General features: G+C 44.3%; 1 long non-coding RNA gene across 1 annotated transcript in view; it reads left to right on the forward strand.

Moving 5' to 3' along the window:
- The window catches only part of LOC310848717, a 262466-nt gene extending 249155 nt beyond the window's left edge, over window positions 1–13311 (forward strand). The window contains exon 5 of the long non-coding RNA XR_014566536.1: window positions 12984–13311. This is a non-coding gene — a long non-coding RNA (uncharacterized lncRNA). The remainder of the gene's footprint in view (window positions 1–12983) is intronic.
- Window positions 13312–20164: the final 6853 nt, after the last annotated feature.

Consider the following 20164-nt stretch of genomic DNA (forward strand, 5'->3'; position numbering starts at 1 on the left):
TTCAATTCCACAGAGGAAAAGCTTGCAAAATTAGAGGTCCCAGTAATAACTGGCACACTTTTGGTTCCTGGAAGAATAAAAACACAATGAAGCATTGAAAAACACAGTTCAGGCCATGTCTATTGTCAGGGAACTGCCATCGGAGCCAGAGGCAGAGGGTAGGCTCCAGAGGGATGCCAGAGAGGGTCCCAGTAGGGAGAGAGGCAGCCCATCTGCTGGGGAAGGAAATCAGCGTAGCACCAGTGGAGAAGGGGGGCAGAAGGGGGAATCAGCGAGGGGGCTCCAAGACTCCTCGCCGGAGACCAGCGGGGAGAGCACGGGTCCTCCACTGCCCACACCCTCCCTGAGCAGAAGACTTCCGCGCAGGGAGAGTAGGAGGAGACTAGGCATCAAAGAACTTCTTTGCTGAAAGAAGTTCAAGAAACGCCCACTGACGGATTCTGCCAGCGATTGAGACAGCCACGGGTGAGACGCTGTCCAGACAGAAAGGGTTCACCCAGGTAACCTAGCCAGGAGTGGCGACAACTTATGCACGAGCAACCCCTAGAACCATTACATCTATTATTCATAGGATATTTTTAGTGCCAGTAAAATGGAAGTTTTTCTAGTAAAATACGAGTCAATGCTCATAAGCCTCTTTCTAAACAACACTATGAAAAACGTAGCAATCAATTGAAAACATTCAAGTGGTCTTCCTCCGAGGGTCTTCTGCTGGTTCCCTCACTGCGAGAAGCAATGTTACAGGGAACCAGGCAGAGGGCGTTCTCGGTTTTTAATGCTTGATGTTTTACAATGTTTTTATACATGCAGTAAGCCACTTAGAGTGGCTGGGAAAACCCAGCCAGATGGGCAGGGTATAAATAATAAAATTATTATTAGTAAATTAACCTTCAAATATAACTTCCTTGAATTACAATCTACAACTACTGAATAGATAGTTATTTCAAATATATGCATTCTGGGGACACGCTGGTAAAATTCCATATTGCCCTGCATTAAGCGTTGTCCCATTGGAATATAAAGATAATCTAATAGTAAAGATCTTGCACATTTAAAAGTTTTAACGAATAGCTGTTTTTGCTAATACTGCCATTTCATGAAATAGGTGTCCATAGAGTGACTTGATTTATAAACTTTTCATATCTTTGTTTAAAAGGGTATATAATTTTTGTATGTGTACTGATGAAACGGTTTCATGGATTGCAAGAGAAATAAAGTGCCAATTGTCATCTTAATCTTGATGAGACACATTTCCGTATATACTGAACTTTTCTCCTGAATGTGCTATTTTGTGTGATAAGATGCAGTTTCTACCAAGAAGTGTTTTAACATGTTGCATGGAGACAAATGCATGTTTCTCACCATGCACAACATGAGGGGGAGCCAGGCCCAATGTGGAAATGTAATGTGAGCAATCAAACATGCTTAGGATTTCAGCATGAATGTGTTTAAACTTTAAGTGTGCATAACGGACATATTTCTTATGAACATGGTGGCTACTATAATGATCAAAACTGTTACATGCCTAGGACTTACTCCATGCTTATTCATTTGATAGGCTGGTTTTAATCCCTGCCAGGATGCCAAAGGAATGAAGCAGAGGCACAAGTGATGAAAGGATCAGCCTATTCCTTGAGCTTTCCAAGTCCAGCCTAATGAGGGAAGGAATTAACTATTCACAGAACCAAGGAGACAATCTCTTTCTCAGATGCATACTGTATTTTCTTCCTCTGTGCACAGCACAGGTTGCCACCTACTATAGAAGCAGGAAAGCATTCTGACAGAATTTTTAAAATGTTACCGTATTTGGTTTTCTGCTAAATAAACTTTCCTATATTAATAATAAAAACATAGTCCATTTTTTTGTGCTAGGAAGGATGGTAGCTCAGTGGTAGAGAGCATGTTTTATATGCAGAATGTCTCAGGTTTAATCCCTGCCATCTCCAGGTAGAATTTATAACAGCTGGGATAGCTTAGTTGGTAAAGCATGAGACTCCCACTCCCAGGGTTGTGGGTTTGAGCCCCACATTGAGCAAAAGAGTCCAACATTGCAGGGGGTTGGACTAGATGTCCCTCCCAATCCCTTCCAATTCTACAATTCTATGGTTCTGTGACTGAGAATGTTCCCTGTCTGAAACCCTGGAAAGTTGCCACTAATCAGAGGCTAGATGGACCAATGACCCGACTTGGTACAAGGCAACTTCCTGTGTTCCCATGTAATATCACTTACTATATTAAGTTGCAAAGGTTTGTTCAATTGACCCACCTTTTCTCCAAGGACTCTCAGGCTGGCATACATGGTTTTTCTCCCTTTTATCCTCACAGCATCTCTGTGAGATAGGTTAAGGTGAAAGACAGTGACTGGCTTTTAACCCCATCAGCATTTAAGCATCATGGCTGAGCGAGAATCAGATCAGATGTTCGAGTTGTAGTCTGTCCCTCTAGCCCAGCCTTACCCAACCAAGTTCTCTCCAGATGTTTTGGACTTCAACTCCCAGCAGCCCCAACCAGCATGGCAAATGGCCAGGGATCATGCAAGTTGTATGCCCCCATCTCAATGTCACAGTTGCACTTACGGTTCTACAGGACCTGATTACTGAACATTCATCTTGGTTTGTTAGAGGGGAGGTTAGACACTGCAGCAAGCAAAGGCTATCCCACACTTTCCAGTGCACTTTCCCATAACGTGCTATATTGCAAAATCAATCAATCAATCAATCAATCAATCAATCTTGAGTTTAAGCGACTTCAACTGTGCAATCTGAAGTTGCCAGTACAGTGGTACCTCGGGTTAAGTACTTAATTCGTTCTGGAGGTCCGTACTTAACCTGAAACTGTTCTTAACCTGAAGCACCACTTTAGCTAATGGGGCCTCCTGCTGTCGTGCCGGCGGTGCACGATTTCTGTTCTCATCCTGAAGCAAGGTTCTTATCCTGAGGTACTATTTCTGAGTTAGCAGAGTCTGTAACCTGAAGCGTATGTAACCTGAGGTACCACTGTATGAGATTGAATGCAACCAGAAAACAGTCTGGAATTGCTGCGAGATTTTGAATATCAAATAATCAGCTCCCCCTTGTGGCAGAAAAAGCACTGCAAGAAATTCTAACATTCTGACATACAGTAAAAGGAGGAAAGAGAAGATGTGCCTTTGAACAGCCTTGAAGGTTTTCATCTGCATGAAATTAGAGCTGGGCTGATGGGGGTGAAGATGCTCCTTCAAGTATACTGGGCTGAGGCTGTTTGCAATAAATACTTGCAATAAATAAAATATAATAAAATAATAATATTGTGGAATTTTATATATGTTGGAACTCACCCAGAGTAACTCGAACAACCCAGTTAGATGGACAGGGTATTATTATTATTATTATTATTATTATTATTATTATTATTATTTGCTCTAAAACAGTAAATTAAAACCATAATTCACAATAATCCTTTTGGCACAGGCACTCTTATTTGAGAAGAACACTTACCATAGCTGAAAACACCAGAAGCTATTTTTGTATTCCATGAATGCCACCACCCTAGTGTGACAAATATTATCCAGTAGGGTGTCATTGCCACCTTTACACAAAGGGTAAGGAGAACGCAAACGCATTTCAGTTAGGTGTGAGCAGGCTGGGTTTGTGTGTCTGCTGCAAATGGCAGCGGTGATTTAATATTGATGGGGGTTTCGTGAACTGCAGACAATCCAAGCAGCTATTTCTGTTTGTTGACAAACGGTGATTCCTGGATTACTGTTGCCAAGTTGCTAATTAATAGATTTTATGTGACGAAGAGGAAAAAACCAAACACTGACAACAGGCATGCTCCAATATTACCTCACTGCCACAATGGTGCATTCCTTTTGCCAAGATATATGGACTCAGAAATATTTATATTTGAGGCAGTGAACAGATAATAAAAGAATCGACAAGGAACTCTGCCCACATCTTGTTTCATGAAGAGACACGTGTGCGCATTTACATTTGTACACATCCACAAAACACCCATGAGGGCTGGGCTCCTTATCTCTGCATAAACTCAGTGGATACCTTGATTTAGATGTGATATTCAGGCCTAGATCAAGAGGAGAAGAGGGCAAATGGGAGCAAGTTTCCCAGGTGGCAGGTTAGGGGGGCAGTAAACAGCATCCTGCCCTGCCCCTGATGGCGATGTGGAAGTGCCACGGGAGACAGAGGAGAAAGGCTGGAGTGCTGCACCACATCCCCAGTGACTACGTTCCTTGCCCGAGCTGCTTCCATCCATCCATCTGTGCCCCTTGAGGTTCCATCAAGGAGTGACCCTCCTCCCAGACAGGCTGGATTTAGGTTTGATGAGACCCTAAGCCCATAGCTGTCAACTTTTCCCTTTTCTTGTGAGGAATCCTATTCGGAATAAGGGAATTTCCCTTTTTAAAAAAGGAAAATGTTGACAGCTATGCCTAAGCTACAGAAGGTAATGGGGCCCTTTATATGTCCAGCTGTCCTTTGTCAACAACAAATTGTCGCTGTTTTTGTGTGTTGAATATATGCTATATGGTAATTTATGGACCTAATAGGTATCTAAAGCCATTTGCACATGTTGCCATGCAACCTGTCCATACAGAATGTAGGCACCCTATATATGTAAATAAGCAAACCAGTGATATTTTAGGGAGCAGACTAGCAGGCGGGGCCCATTATTTACATCATAGGAGCCTATACAACACAAAACACTGTTGCTGTATGTAGGTTTTATTTTATTTGTTTTTTATCTTATATTTTGGAAATGTACATCCAGGTTTTTTTCCTTTAATTTTTTTTGGGGGGGACCCAATAGAGTGGGGCCCTAAGCTATAGCTTGTTTAGCTTATATGTAAATCTGGCACTGCTCACATAAATAATAAGAGGGCACAAATGGGGGTGGATAGACCCGGGAGGAAAGAGGTGGGAGTGTTTGTGCCAGGGAGGACAGTTGTGTGCCCAGGAGTTTGGGTTGGGGTCAGGATCAGACTTTAAACAACTCAAAGACCACGGTCAAACAAACCCTACATAGTCATGCTTCCTATATAAATCCTGCTGTGGTTAATTTAAAGAACTGGAACCGCAGCTTGATCTTTTCCTTCTCCCTCCTCAGCCCTTTTTCTCCTTGTCATATCTTGGGAAGTGCTGTGTATTGATCTTTGTAAGCTGACTGAGGTCTAGATCGGGCAAGCTGCGTGGATGGTGGAGTCACCTGCCTAGAATGTGATTTCGCCAAGGTTGCAGGTTCAGTCCCCATATGGGACAGCTGCATATTCCTGCATTGCAGGGTGTTGGACTAGATGATCCTCAGGGTCCCTTCCAACAATACAATTCTATGACTTGGGGCAGTTTCTGGCTGAATAACATGATAAAAAGGCTGCAAGTAAATGAACAATATATCGTAATTGTGAATGCATCCTAAATCATAGCTCCCATTATTTAGGTGTGCTGCCGTTTTGCAAAAGAAACATGTGCTATACGATTTGGGAAGGCATTCTAGGGGGAAAAAGTTTCAGCTATTTATTGTCTGTAATGACTTGTGTTTCAGGAACTTGAAAGAAAATACTGTAAATATTCCTGTTTCAGCTATATCACTCCAACAGGACAGCAGGGGGCAGCACTTACACCTGAAATTGTGCCAAGCAGCACCCACTGCTTGAAGTTTAAAGTCTGGTGCTGAACTTTTTCGAACTGCTGAGGAAAGCTCTGTATTGCCATGGCTGCTGCGGGTATCATTTGCATCCAATGCGTGGCTGACATTCTGTGTCAAGACGCTGCATTTATGAAAAGAATGGTTAAAAAGTGGCCCTTGGTAATCCTAACCAAAAGAAACCTGATCATATTTAGCATAAATATATACACCACAGATTATTGCAAAATGCTTCATGTATTTCATCACCTTGTTATATTTTTTCAACAACCACTGTCAGGTAGATCAGTATTATTAACCACATGGTGTATATGAGGGGACAGGGACTAAGAGGGAACAGCTTGCTTAAACCTCCCTAGTAAGTAAGCAGAGGAGAGATTCAAAACAGGTTATTTCCTATACATATCTCATTCTTTCCATAGACACTGTGTGGCTACTCCAGAAAAGCTTCCCATTGTAGGGCTGTTAGGCATTTGACACCTGAGATACATATCTGGCTTCACACACACACACACACTGCCGGATTTACGTGTAAGTTAAACAACCTATAGCTTAGGGCCCCCCACAAAAAACAGCAACAATTTGTTGTTGACAAAGGACAGCGGGACATATAAAGGACCCCATTACCTTCAGTAGTTTAGGGCCTCATCAAACCTAAATCCAGCCGTGCACACAAACACACACTCATACATCTCCTATTTTCTGGCTGTAAATTAAAGGCTTCTGCTGATTGAGCAGCATATAAATCTCATCAAATAAAAATAATTTTTTTTTTTTTACATTATTTCATTATTATATTTTTACATTCCACCACCCACCTTGGGACCTGGGAAAACTAAATAATAATACACTTGCTAAACTCTCGTCCTGCCATTCCTCTTCCTAGGCCCCTCATCATGAGGCGATACTACCAAGCAAATTAGAGGATCTCAGTTGAATAGGACTTTTCGGAACCAAATTTTATTTGAAATGCATTTGCTTGCGAGCTACTCAACAGGTAAAACACCTCAGATACTTGCACCAGCAGTGTCGTACCTGGAGCACTATCCTGATATGACCCTTTGACACACATTGAATTGGAGCAGCAGTTGAAATAAAGGTAAAGGTAAAGGATCCCTGGATGGTTAAGTCCAGTCAAAGGCGACTATAGGGTTGCAGCACTCATCTCGCTTTCAGGCCGATGGAGCCGGAGTTTGTCCACAGACACCTTTCTGGGTTATGTGGCCAGCATGACTAAACTGCTCCTGGCACAACAGAAGACTGTGATGGAAACCAGAGTGCACGGAAACACCGTTTACCTTCCCGCCAGAGCGGTACCTATTTATCTACTTGCACTGGCATGCTTTCGAACTGCTAGGTTGGCAGCAGCTGGGACAGAGCAACGGGAGCTCACCCCATCATGGGGATTTGAACCACTGACCTTCCTATCGGCAAGCCCAAAACACCACAGCGCCACCCATGTTCTGTAGCAGTTGAAATAAGCCACCCTTATTAGATGGGCACTTCAGCTCCACTGTGGTAACCCCTGGATAAGAAAATATAGGTTTACAGTAAGGTGTGATAGCCAGAAGAGGGGACTCCCCCCCATTTGCTGCAACTGCTCCATAGGCTCCAGACTTGTGGACAGCTGCTAGAAGCCGGTGTATCCCGAGCACCATGGAAGCTGCTTTTAAGTGTTTCGCCTGCAAAAAAGAGTTACCATATATACTCAAGTATAAGCTGAACAAATTTAAGCCGAGGCACCTAATTTTAACACAAAAAATGGGAAAACATTGACCCAAGTATTAGCCGCACCACAAACCTTCCCCCCCCCAGCCCCTCCCGTCCCCCTACCTACCTAGGGTGCTGCTGAGAGGCAGAGGCTGGGGGTGGCAGCGGCGGAGGAAGAACAAGCAGCCCGAAAGGGCTGCTTTCAGGCTGCTCCTTCCTCTTCCTCCTCCTCCTCCTCCACCGCTGACAGCCGCCGACAGGGACCCTCACTCGAGTATAAGCCGAGGGGGGCTGTTTCAGCATAAAAATTGTGCTGAAAAGGTCGGCTTATACTCGAGGATATATGGTAACTGTCAGACGTGTGTCTTCCTTACCTGGGATGGGCACACTAGAGCTCTTCAGGTGTTAGTATTAAGTGTTAAGGTACCAGAGAGGTGGGGACAGGTGTGCTTGCTTCCTCCAACCCCCATCCCTGCTCCAGTCACCCTTCAACTTGTGGGGAGTGGCTGTCTGAAGAGTGGCTCCCCATGCATTGAGGCTTCAAAAACATGTAGGAGGTTCACTGCTTCAGACAGCTGCCCTCTATAACTTGGAAGGTGACCAAAACAGCTAGTGCCGTCATCCCCACTGCCCCCAATACACAGTAACACATAACATATGAAGATGGCTTAAACTGAAATCTATTGTACTTGAGGTCAAGGTCAGAGTCTTTCCGAACCTGGTGCCTTCCAGGTGTTTTGGACTGCAACTCCCATCAGCCCCAGCTAAAACAGCTGTGCTAGAAAAATGCAACCTGTGCTGTTAATAAAGATAGTGCAACTCGTACAGCACGTTGGCGATAAGTATTCACACAGTTGTTCAAAAATAATTTTACACCATTTGTCAAATATGTGAGAAAGAGACAATTACTTACAAAGTGCCTTGAAAACCTAAAAAGGTAAGGGACTCTTGACCATTAGGTCCAGTCGTGGCCGACTCTGGGGTTGCGGCACTCATCTCGCTTTGGGGCCGAAGGAGCCGGCATACAGCTTCCGGGTCATGTGGCCAGCATGACTAAGCCGCTTCTGGTGAAATCCGAGCAGCACACGGAAACACCATTTACCTTCCCGCCGGAGCGGTACCTATTTATCTACTTGCACTTTGACGTGCTTTCGAACTGCTAGGTTGGCAGGAGCAGGGACCGAGCAACGGGAGCTCACCCCATCACGGGGATTCAAACCGCCGACCTTACAAACTACCTAAAATAAAGTGAACTTGCAAGAGCAGATTTTACTAGGTTCTTACATTTTCTTGACTCAGTTTTTCATTTTTTCTTCTTGTTGTTTTTTAAATAAGTTCAAGGAGATTCAAGGAAAGGGTAAGTTCAACTTTGTACCCAGTAGCTGTGAGGTGCTGATGAAGCAGCGTATGAAGTAATAAAGAGGACAGGATGCAAGCGTTCTATCCCCATTTCGCCCTAGCAGTTGGGAGGCTCCTGTTTCACCCCCAGTGGGGCTGATTTGTTGGGGTTGGTGGATAGCACACTCCCTGAGCACAGTTTTCTGGGCTTCTTCAGTTGTCTTGTGCCATTGATGCGTCTACTAGTGCTGACTGATCAGAATAACATAATACATGTCTAGGTGTTCAATACACAGTAACACGTAACATATGACAATGGTTTAAACTGAAATCTATTGTATTTGAGGTCTTTTCAAACCGGATGCCTTCCAGGTGTTTTGGATTGCAACTCCCATCAGCCCCAGTTAAAACAGCTGGGCTGGCTGCGGTTGATGTGAGTTGTAGTTCAAGACCTTTGTTTTTGTGTGTTGTTTTCATTTTTACGTACACTTTCCCCCCAGTATGTGCGTTTTTGTATGCATTCCTTGGTTGGAGAACTGAATTGCAAAATTCAGAGATGTGTGGATTCAAAAGGCAAGCTGAGTTTTGGTTTACAGATTGGTTCCAGAAGTGCAATTTTAGATAGTTTCTCTTTTTTAAAAAATGCACACCGAATCAAACGTCTCCCGCATCCCTAGCTGAGAACAACCCTTGCCTGAGAGCCACTTGCAGTCAGAGGTCCCACTGGGCTCAAATGATGAAAAGCTCGCCTGAAATGGTTTAAGGCAGCTTCTCCACATAGATCACATTCACACAGGTGTTGCTGCTGGTACAGGAAAATCCCCTCACATCCTGCATTGGGTTGTTCTGGTTCTGATCCAGAGATTCCTCTGTTTACTGATCACCAGTCTCTTCTTGGGGAGAAAAATGAGTAAATGCTACTTCTCCTCATCTGTCTGAAGCAGGATGCAAACAAAAATATCTCTGCATATAAGGGATGCCTCAATGGAGAATATGAAGCAGTTGTTTTGCATCTGAGCAGATGGGCCAGCTGTCCTGTCAGTCATAACCAGTTCATGGCATTAAGGGGCTTCTAGGATTACTTAGAAGGCTGGCAGTCAAAACTGTGAAAGGTCATTTCTCCTAAAGCTGGTTGCAGCCACCAAGATCTTTTTTCTGAACTGGTGCTATGCTCAAACACACACACACACACACACACACACACACACACACCCTGAGTGCATATTTTTCATAGCCAGAAAATTGCCATCAATTATCTGATATTGTAAAAGATACTGTAACATGCTTCTCCAGATTACATCCCCTTTGCATCTGTCTATTAGGATAAGATTTATATTTCTCTTGGCTCTTATTCCCAAACATTTGTTTCTACTTGTTTATTAAAGAATTACAAGTGATCTCATTCAAATCTTTCTGCTCTTAATGATGTGATTTCTTAATATTTCATTGGCCTGCTTCCGATTAGAGCAGAGATCTTTCTTCGGGGACCAGGTTATCAGAACAGGTACAACAAATAGTTTCAGGGTTTTTAAAAAATGAAAGAATCCTAGCTGGTCCATTAACCAAAGCCGACTGGGCTATCACAATTTAGGGTTATAGCTCTGGAAAAAAATTATGCCCGAAGTAGAAAACCCAAATGTTTCCTTCTCCCACTATGGGCCAACCAAGACATTAAATGTGAAGGATTTTTTAAAAAAATGCAAATATCTATAGATGGTGGGGTGGTAGGAGGTCTGATAATTATCCCCTGAAGCTGGTTATTTACATTGAGAGCAAATCCCCTATTGGTGCCAGAGGATGAATTTTTCACTGGACCCAATTAGGGAAGGAAAGGGTTAAATTGCCCCTCAGTTCCTGCTCTGATCCTAGTCATTATCAGCTCCTCCTCACTGATGCAACTGTTTAACTGTGTGTGTGTTAATGCAAATATGCATTTAACAACACATCTTTGGTCTGGTTTAACACTAATGGTTCAAATCCCATTCATTTCTATGGAATTGCATAGAAATCATACTTTAAAGGGTCAAGCCCACAACATAATGGCACCCAGATCTTATCCCCTGAGCCTACCGCAATATCTAGTCTTAGCTCCATCTTAGTCATGTCACATGCCTTACAAGCTGTGACTTCTGCTTAAAACCGTGGTTTTGAGAACATCGCAGAAAGTTTAGAGGCCACTGGATTGTGGTGGAACGTGACTGAAGTAAATGTTCTGCATAACGTTAGGAGACCAGGACACATGCTTCGCTGTATGCTGTGCAAACTTGATGACAAATTCAGCGGTGGCAATGAGGCGAGTGATATGTCCATGGTTGCCTCTATGGCTGCTGTCGTCATCCAGGGACATCTGCACAAGACTGATACCAGCACAAAGTGTACCCACCAAGAACAGCAGCAAGCAGTAAATAACAAGATAGTATGTCTCCATTTGCGTTTTTCCTCCCAAGTCAAGATGGTGGAGAGATCTTAAAAGTGACACTTTTTTTTTTTAACATGAAGGCTGCATGACTAAAGTTCTAGTAGGGGCTGCTTGCAGTCTGTGCCTTTAAAACCCTTTGGGGGCTGTTTTTGTGTGTTTCGTATTATTCGTACCAATATGAACAATTTTCAGTTAAGAATAAACTCTGCTGCGACCAACTAGATGCTTTTAGAAAATCCACAAGCAGGACTTCTAAGCTCAGTGACACCTTCTCCACTTGTGAGGTATGCAGAGACCTCTTCCCTCTGATAGTAGAGGGAGAACAACCAGCCAGGAAAATTGTTATCTTCCACAAAATCTATCCCACAGGCCAGTCTTAGCCTTAAAGCACTAGTCCACTTTAAACCACCATGGGTTTTGTACCCAAAGAATTCTGGGATCTGTAGTTTGTCAAGGGTGCCGTTAGGAGACCTTAATTTCCCTCACAGAGGTACAATTTCCAGAGTTCCTGGCAAAAAGGGATTGATTGTCAAACCACTCCAGAAATTGTGGCTATGTGAGGGGAATAAGGGTCTCCTAACAACTCTCAGCAAGGGACGTGGGTGGCGCTGTGGGTTAAACCACAGAGCCTAGGACTTCCCGATCAGAAGGTCAGCAGTTTGAATCCCCACGACGGGGTGAGCTCCCGTTGCTCGGTCCCTGCTCCTTCCAACCTAAGAATTCGAAAGCATGTCAAAGTGCAAGTAGATAAATAGGTACCGCTCCAGCAGGAAGATAAATGGCATTTCCATGTGCTGCTCTGGTTTATGCTGGCCACATGACCCGGAAGCTGAACGCTGGCTCCCTCAGCCAATAAAGCAAGATGAGCCTCGCAACCTCAGAGTTGGCCACGACTGGACCTAATGGTCAGGGGTCCCTTTACCTTTACCTAACAACTCTCAGCAACCTTAACCAACTACAGATCCCATAATTCTTTGGGGGAAAGCCATAACTGCTTAAAGTGGTATCATAATACAGTACTTTAAATGTATGGTGTGAATGTAGAAAGCAGATGTGATGCACTAATTACGATAATAGAATAATAATTCTTCTAAACGTATAGCCATTCTCAGTCCTTTAAAATAAAATTAGCGGGCAACACATCACATTCGTGAAGTTCAGACTAAAAACATAACCTGGGAAGATATATATGCTATCTATCCATAGATCTGACCCTCAAAGAATACTGGGACCTATATGGGACATCCGTCTGTCTTGAGAGAAAATGGAGTGCGCCTCTGAAGGGGAAGTCAAACCTCTGGAGAATTGCAGCACCTGCTGTGGCTTCAGAGAAAGGTAATTTGTAACTGTTGCTTCCCATGTTGTTTTTGTTGGCAGCACGGAAGTGACCTCTCTGAGGCACAAGCCTGGGCAGTGTGTATGGAGGTCTTGGGCTGTCTAGACAACAAGACCCCCATCTCAGCCTCACTGATGTGGTCCAAAAGAAAACATTTGGCACCAGCTTGGCGGCAGGACTTGCCAGAAGGAGGTGTACTGGGCACCATCCAACCATCTGGAGGACTCCACTCTAAATTTGTGCAGGGTTTATTCCTTAACCTTTCTTCTCCTGAAGATGTCCCACGAGAAGGCAGGTATGGATTTTTCCTCAGGGTTTACTCCTGAAGCCTTTCTCACAAATGAATATAGCCACAAGACAGCAGAGGTTTAAGATCAGAGATTTCCTTCTCCTAGAAGGGCCACCTTCCCAGACTGACGAGCCCCATCTGCTAAGGGTGTAGGTAATAGTATCTCTGTGGCCAATGCCATCCTGGGTATAGGAGAATAACGGTGGATGTTTCATATAAAGAGATTCGTGTATGTTCAGTTTTTTTGAACACAGTGGTACCTCAGGTTACATACGCTTCAGGTTACAGACTCTGCTAACCCAGAAATAGTACCTCAGGTTAAGAGCTTTGCTTCAGGATGAGAACAGAAATCATGCTCCAGCGGTGCGGCGGCAGCAGGAGGCCCCATTAGCTAAAGTGGTGCTTCAGGTTAAGAACAGTTTCAGGTTAAGTACGGACCTCCGGAATGAATTAAGTACTTAACCTGAGATACCACTGTACTGTTCATCCCAACTTATATATTATATATTAGTTTAGCTGTTGGGTGTGATTTCATTTTGTGCTTCCTTACAGATTTGTAAGAGCTCCAAATATACATTTGCACTGAGGTACAGTGGAAAGCAACTCAGCTATTAAACACATACAGTAATCTAATGAAATACAGAGCTGCCTAAATTCCAGGCAACGACGAGTGCAGCTTGTTGATAATTCATGTATCTAATCTTCAGGACAAAAAACCTGCCCTTCAAGATGCACATAAAATGGAATCTCTGACATATTTTCAGCTAGCTTTCCTGCCCACCCCCAAAGGAAATACTATAAAAGACCAAAATGCACAACTTAAAAATGCAGCATTTAAAAGTCTTGAAATCACTAACTTTCCAGGAATTTATATTTTAAGGGATATATTTTTATTTTACTTCATCAGGCAAAATCAAGTTATATACTAGCACACTGTCAAGTTACTTCGGTGTTGACCACAGTGACTCATAATGCCACTCAACTAATCCGCCAGGGCTCTGGAAAACAAAACACGTCTTCGTAGAAAATATAAAAGGGAAAGGCATCAAATCCTCTCTGCATAAGTTCCAAAACTGTATAAAACTTTTGAGCAAACTCGTTTTCTGAATGCCAGTTCTTATGTGGGCAAAACAGCGCCATCTGCTCACAAAAAGGCTGTATCAGAAGACTCCAGGAAGCCTCAAGCTTTGCAAAAGTACAAAAAATCTTTAGGAAAAACCTTGTTATAAGAGACACCCCCCGCCCCCCCCCAAAAAAACAGACCAAAGGCCCAATAAGGGCCAAACATAATCAGTGGACATGGAATGCTTACTAACCTTTGGGGAAAGGGAGGGGGAAAGGAATGACAAATCTTTGAGAAGGGCAAGGCTGTCTGCAAGCTAAATCCTGACCAGGAACATGGCACACAGTAATATTTTCCTGCAGGTCTCAGTTGTAAAAGCTGCAATTTTGGAATTCTGGTTATGTTCTTAAGGGATGGGGAAATCAATGGATATGTGGCACAATATATTTAAAGTGATCTTATGTATTAGTGGGGGACACGGGTGGCGCTGTGGGTAAAACCTCAGCGCCTAGGGCTTGCTGATTGCATGGTCGGCGGTTCGAATCCCCGCGGCGGGGTGCGCTCCCGCTGCTCGGTCCCAGCGCCTGCCAACCTAGCAGTTCAAAAGCACCCTTGGGTGCAAGTAGGTAAATAGGGATCGTTTTCTAGCGGGAAGGTAAACGGCGTTTCCGTGTGCTGCGCTGGCTCGCCAGATGCAGCTTGTCACGCTGGCCACGTGACCCGGAAGTGTCTCCGGACAGCGCTGGCCCCCGGCCTCTTAAGCGAGATGGGTGCGCAATCCCAGAGTCGGACACGACTGGCCCGTATGGGCAGGGGTACCTTTACCTTTACTATGTATTAGTGAGCGACTGGTTACAATATTGCTTGCATTCTTTTCCTTTGATCTCCGCAGGTAAGAAGGCAAGAGACCTACTTTGTAAATGAACGCTAACCATCTACAGAGAGATAGATCTGTAAGCTCTAAGCCTGTATAGATATATGTCAGGAAACTGTGAGGTTGTAATATGCAAATAATAACACAAATGAACGCAAGCCAAAACGCAAACTATTCCACACTTATTGCAATTCCTTGTGACTCTACGTTGTCACAGTCTGCAAAGCTTTGAAATGAGTACTGAATTGTGTTGCAATGACTTTGAAGTGAACTACTAGAAAAAAAGGAAGCCTCTCAGGGTAAGGTAGATTGCAAAGTGTCTCCCGTCAAACCTATTAAAAGGAATAGGCCCATTGAACCAATGAACCTGCATACTTCCCTAAATGTCAGCGCAATATAGTATGACAGGAGCCATCAGGGGCTATCCATTACAACAATAGAGCTGCCAAAAGCAACAGGACCCCCCACCCTGCTTTCAGCTTAACATTGCAGAGGTCACACAACCACACCGGCTGCAAAAGAGCTAATCTCACGGGAGTTTGGGGGCTACTTTGGGCTTCAGGGGGAGCCAGAGGTCCTTGGTGCCATTCTGGGGGTGGGTGGGTGAGTGAGTGGGAAGCTCCTAGGGGTCATTGAGTGCAAATGAATGACTCTTGCATTGCAAGCATGTCCAGACAATGCAGAACTTTGAAAGAACACAGGACGCTAATGGCATTTGGAGTTCGGCAACAGCCACACTTTCCATGCCCGTAATCTGAAACGAGGATCCCAGTGTCATAGCTAAACTAACTGCACCTGACCTCCTTTTTAGACTTATTAGATTTATTTCCTATTATGTCTGCGCAAAGCCCTGCATTTACAGGCATTAATGTTTGAATAAACTCATCTAATCAGAAGGCTGCACAGCAATTCTATCCAAGCATTTCACAACTGGGCAGATCATCCAATTACTTCCCTATAAAAATAAGCCCATGTAACAGACCTGGGTTCCTGGACCTGTCAGAGCTCAGGGCAGCTGCTCATGGTTACCTTCAAGAGTAGGCTGTCCTCCCTTCTCTGCCGTCCCATAAGACCAGAGAAGCCCTGATCAGCATGGCATGGTGATGGTAGTGGAGAATAGGTACCCCAGATCCAGCCATCTCCTCTCCAGCAGTTCCTTTATCCCCAAAGTGGGGAACCTTTTTCAAACAGAGAGTCACATTCCCATCGGGGCAACCTTTTGGTGGTCACCATATGAGGCTGAAGATGTTGGCCTAGTATGCAGCACACGTGAAATACAAATTCCACATAGAGATCATTAGTAAAGGGACTGAAAATAAGACTGTGGTGGTGCACTACACCAGCGTGGTGTAGTGGTTAAGAGCGGTGGACTCGTAATCTTGTGAGCTGGGTTCGATTCCCCGCTCCTCCACATGCAGCTGCTGGGTCCAAACTCTTCATCATCATCATAATGCCATTATACATAACTATGGGGAGGCCATAGTGTACAGTTCTGGCTGCCTCATCACAAGAAGGATATTGCAGAACTGGGAAAAGTTCCGGAAAGGGCAACCAAAATGAGGAGACATAATGGAATTGCATATAATTTCCAGGCACAGGACTACTACTAATGAGTTAACCATGTGCTCTGTCAGGTATTTTCCCCCACGCATAAAAATCTATTCCCTTGCAAGGATTACGCATGCTTCCGCCTGCTGTTTGAAACCCAAACTGGGGACCTGCCCCACTGCGACCCCCTTGGCTGCAAACCCTCAAAACTAGCACATTAACTGCAATTCACAAATGCTGTTCAATTTTGACACACACAGACCAGGGCGGAGGCTCCCCGCAGTATCAGGCTGAACACTGCTGCCCTATGTGTTTGCTGCATATGATGAATACTGTAGCAAAAAGAGAAGGGGGGGGGGAGAGGAGAGAGACTCGATGTTCTCGGCGGACTATCCACAGCTTGCTAAATCATGAATTTGCACGTACCCAGTTTGGCTGGTGTCTCTGAGATATCAGAAATATGTGATGTTACCTATCCAAAAGTCCCTCAGGGCAAAGCTTCTGTTCCAACATTCTACTTGGTAACACTTAAACCAAATTACTTCTCCCTCGTTTCAACTTCACTTTGAACTATTGCATTCGTATTCAAGGAGGCCTTCCTTTTGTTAGCTTCTGAATGTACCAACATTTGAAAATGTGCTGCACGTTGCTGCAAAGGGACTTGGCCAAACACAAAGAAAGGTTGAAGGTTGTATTCATTTTGTTAAGCATTTCAGCACAGTCCTTTTACTTGCTAGGGTCTGGGGCACAGGGCAGACACAGGACAAGCTGTGTATTTTGCATGCATGCATGCATGCATGCATGCATGCATTTTATTTATTATTGCATTTATATTCCACCATTCCTCCAAGGATCTCAAGGTGATGTACATCATTCTTCCTCTACCCATTTTACCCTCACAACAACCTTGCGAGGCAGGTTAGGCTGAGAGACAGTGACTACCCCAAATTCAGCCAGGGAGCTTCACAGCTGAGTGGGGATTTGAACCTGGATCTCCCCAGTCCTGGTCTGGCACTCTAACCACTACACCACACTGGCATGGTTGCTGTACACATGGATGAATAGATCTGTTGTCTTTCCCAATCCCTTCCCATTACTTTGCCTGTGTGCAGAGAACTCCAGAGTCAAACCCAAAGCACAGTCCCATAGAGATTCAGGAGCGTCCAAGCTGAGGTATATAAACATGGGTAGTTGAGGAGACACAGCACCTCAGCTCTGCTTCCCTTTTGCAGCATCTGGGCTTGATGAGGCAGGTGACCCTCACCTGTCCTGAGCCTACTCCAGCTGATGAATCATTCCGCTTTTCCCAGAGTTAGCGAGCCCCACCTGGCCAGCTAGAGAGCTGGGCTGTGGGCCTTTGCCTGCCTCAGCCTCCTGAAGCACCTCTCCTGCTGCTCCCTAGGCCTCAAAGCCTGCCGTTTGCGTGGAGACAGCAGCCCTTCTAGCTCTGATGATGGGTCCTGCTGCTCTGGTTCCTGTGCACTGACCCCCACCAAATTGTTATCCTCCATCACCCTGTGAGTACTTCCTTCCTCATCCCTTTGCCAGGGTCCTCTGCCTCCTCCCCATCATCCTACCCATTCATGACACCTATCACTGAAAACAATATACAAAAACATATTATGTTTGGGGTGATGGTTTTGCAAAAAATGTGTATATTAGGCAAAATTGTGTACTCTACTTCAGAAGAAATTCAAACTCAAAACGGTGATGAATTGCCACAAGGACTTTCACTTTACAAATTGATGTGGAAATGTGGAGAACTGAATTTAAGACTAGGAAAATTAGAAACTAAGAGACCCCCAAATTGGCAGATTTGCCCACCTTGGCCAGCGGATCTGCTCTGGGAACAGAAAAAGTGGAGAGCGAAACTCTGTGTGAAACATCAGTGGCTCTGCTAGGCGGGTTGTTAGGTAATGCTTCCTTCTGAGGGGATATGATGATGCCACATTAAGACCATTACAGCTAGGGGTTGTTGCTAAAATATCTGGCAGTGAAACAATTAAGATGGTGGTGAAAGGACTCGGTTGTCTGTGGCCTTTCGGCCTGTCAACACATTTCATAGACCTGTTTGGTTCTTCCTTTTTTTTTTATACTGCTCCTTCATTGTAAAAGGATGAATGGTCTTTGAAAAAGCCTTGTACTTGAAAGGAATTTAGATATGCACTCTTGTACCTGAACCATTGTTTTAGTCTGCTGCATTCTCAAGAGGCTGCTCTCCTAGCAATGAGCAAATAGTTTTAATGAAAGCTGAAAAGTTACAAGCTTCGGAGCAGGTTGTACCACTCTCTGCTTTCGTCTCTCTTGTTCTGAGCCTTTGCTGCAGGTATTAGTACAGGTATCTGTCCTATCGTTGTTGTTCTTAAATGCTGACAATTGTGAATTGTCAAGCCACTGCTGTATGCCTTTTGGTTGTGCTGTTTTAACAAAATAGAAAAATGTTGCTACCAACTCCGCTACACCATCTACTGTATTTCTGAGTCCATCGCCATCCAAAGCTAAATCTTGATTATTTTTACCTATTCTAACCTTAAAAGCTATGGATATATAGTGAGTGAGCAGATCTTGTACAAAGTTTTTTTGTTGGGGGGGGGGAATAAATCAACAGATTCCTCTTTTAAAAACCGACAATCCAAACTCTAATTATTCCATGTACAAACTAAGTCAGGAAGGAGTCCATGACAAGGGGAACCCTCCACATATCTGCTGAAACAGAGATCCACACATCAGCCTTTTGTAATAATGTCCATATTATGACAAATAGTGTTATTCCACAGTATAATCCTATACATGCTTCCGGAGTTCAGTAGGGCTTAGTCCTAGGAAAGTGTGAACAGGATTGCAGTGTTGCAATTAAGAGAATTGAAGTTGATCTGAGTTACAACAATTTGGACACTGGTGGCGCTGTGGTCTAAACCACAGAGCCTAGGGCTTGCCGATCAGAAGGTCGGCAGTTTGAATCCCTCCTACCAACCTAGCAGTTCGAAAGCACATCAAAGTGCAAGTAGATCAATAGGTACCGCTCCGGCGGGAAGGTAAACGACGTTTCCGTGTGCTGCTCTGGTTCGCCAGAAGCGGCTTAGTCATGCTGGCCACATGACCAGGAAGCTGTACGCCAGCTCCCTCGGCCAGTAAAATGAGATGAGCACTGTAACCCGAGTCGTCCATGACAGGATCTAACCATCAGGGGTCCCTTTACCTTTACTATCTTGTACTATACTCGTAGGAATGCGGGTGGTGCTGTGGGTTAAACCAGAGCCTAGGACTTGCCGATCAGAAGGTCGGCAGTTCGAATCCCCACGACGGGGTGAGCTTCCGTTGTTCTGTCCCTGCTCCTGCCCACCTAGCAGTTCAAAAGCACGTCAGAGTGCAAGTAGATAAATAGGTACTGCTCCAGTGGGAAGGTAAACAGCGTTTCCATGCGCTGCTCTGGTTTGCCAGAAGCGGCTTAGTCATGCTGGCCACATGACCAGGAAGCTGTACGTCCGCTTCCTCGGCCATAAAATGAGATGAGCACCGCAACCCGAGTCGTCCATGACAGGATCTAACCATCAGGGGTCCCTTTACCTTTACTATCTTGTACTATACTCGTAAGTCCCATGAATTCTCCAGCCTTTGCATGAAAAAAGGGTTGTGATTACCTCTTCAAAGGAGTCAAGTGCTTTTCTTGATTTTAATTGTCCATGTACTGTATATTTCATTGCCGTTTGAATGGCTTAGCTCACTAATCATCTTAAAGCTAACCTAACTTCAAGTAATAATAACCCATATAGTTATAGATCTACATGTTGAATATTACTTTGCTTGTAGTGACACCTACTGATTGGAAGGAGCTGTTTACTTGCTTCAAAATCTGTTGACATTTGTCCAATTAATTAGCGAAGTCTTTGTTGAGCCCTGTTGAATGGAAAAATTAGTGCATTTGTGCTATTTTTTGTATAGTTATTTTA

Source organism: Podarcis gaigeae, assembly GCF_964106915.1.
Source record: "Podarcis gaigeae genome assembly, chromosome: 7".
Classification (NCBI taxonomy): Eukaryota; Metazoa; Chordata; class Lepidosauria; order Squamata; family Lacertidae; genus Podarcis; species Podarcis gaigeae.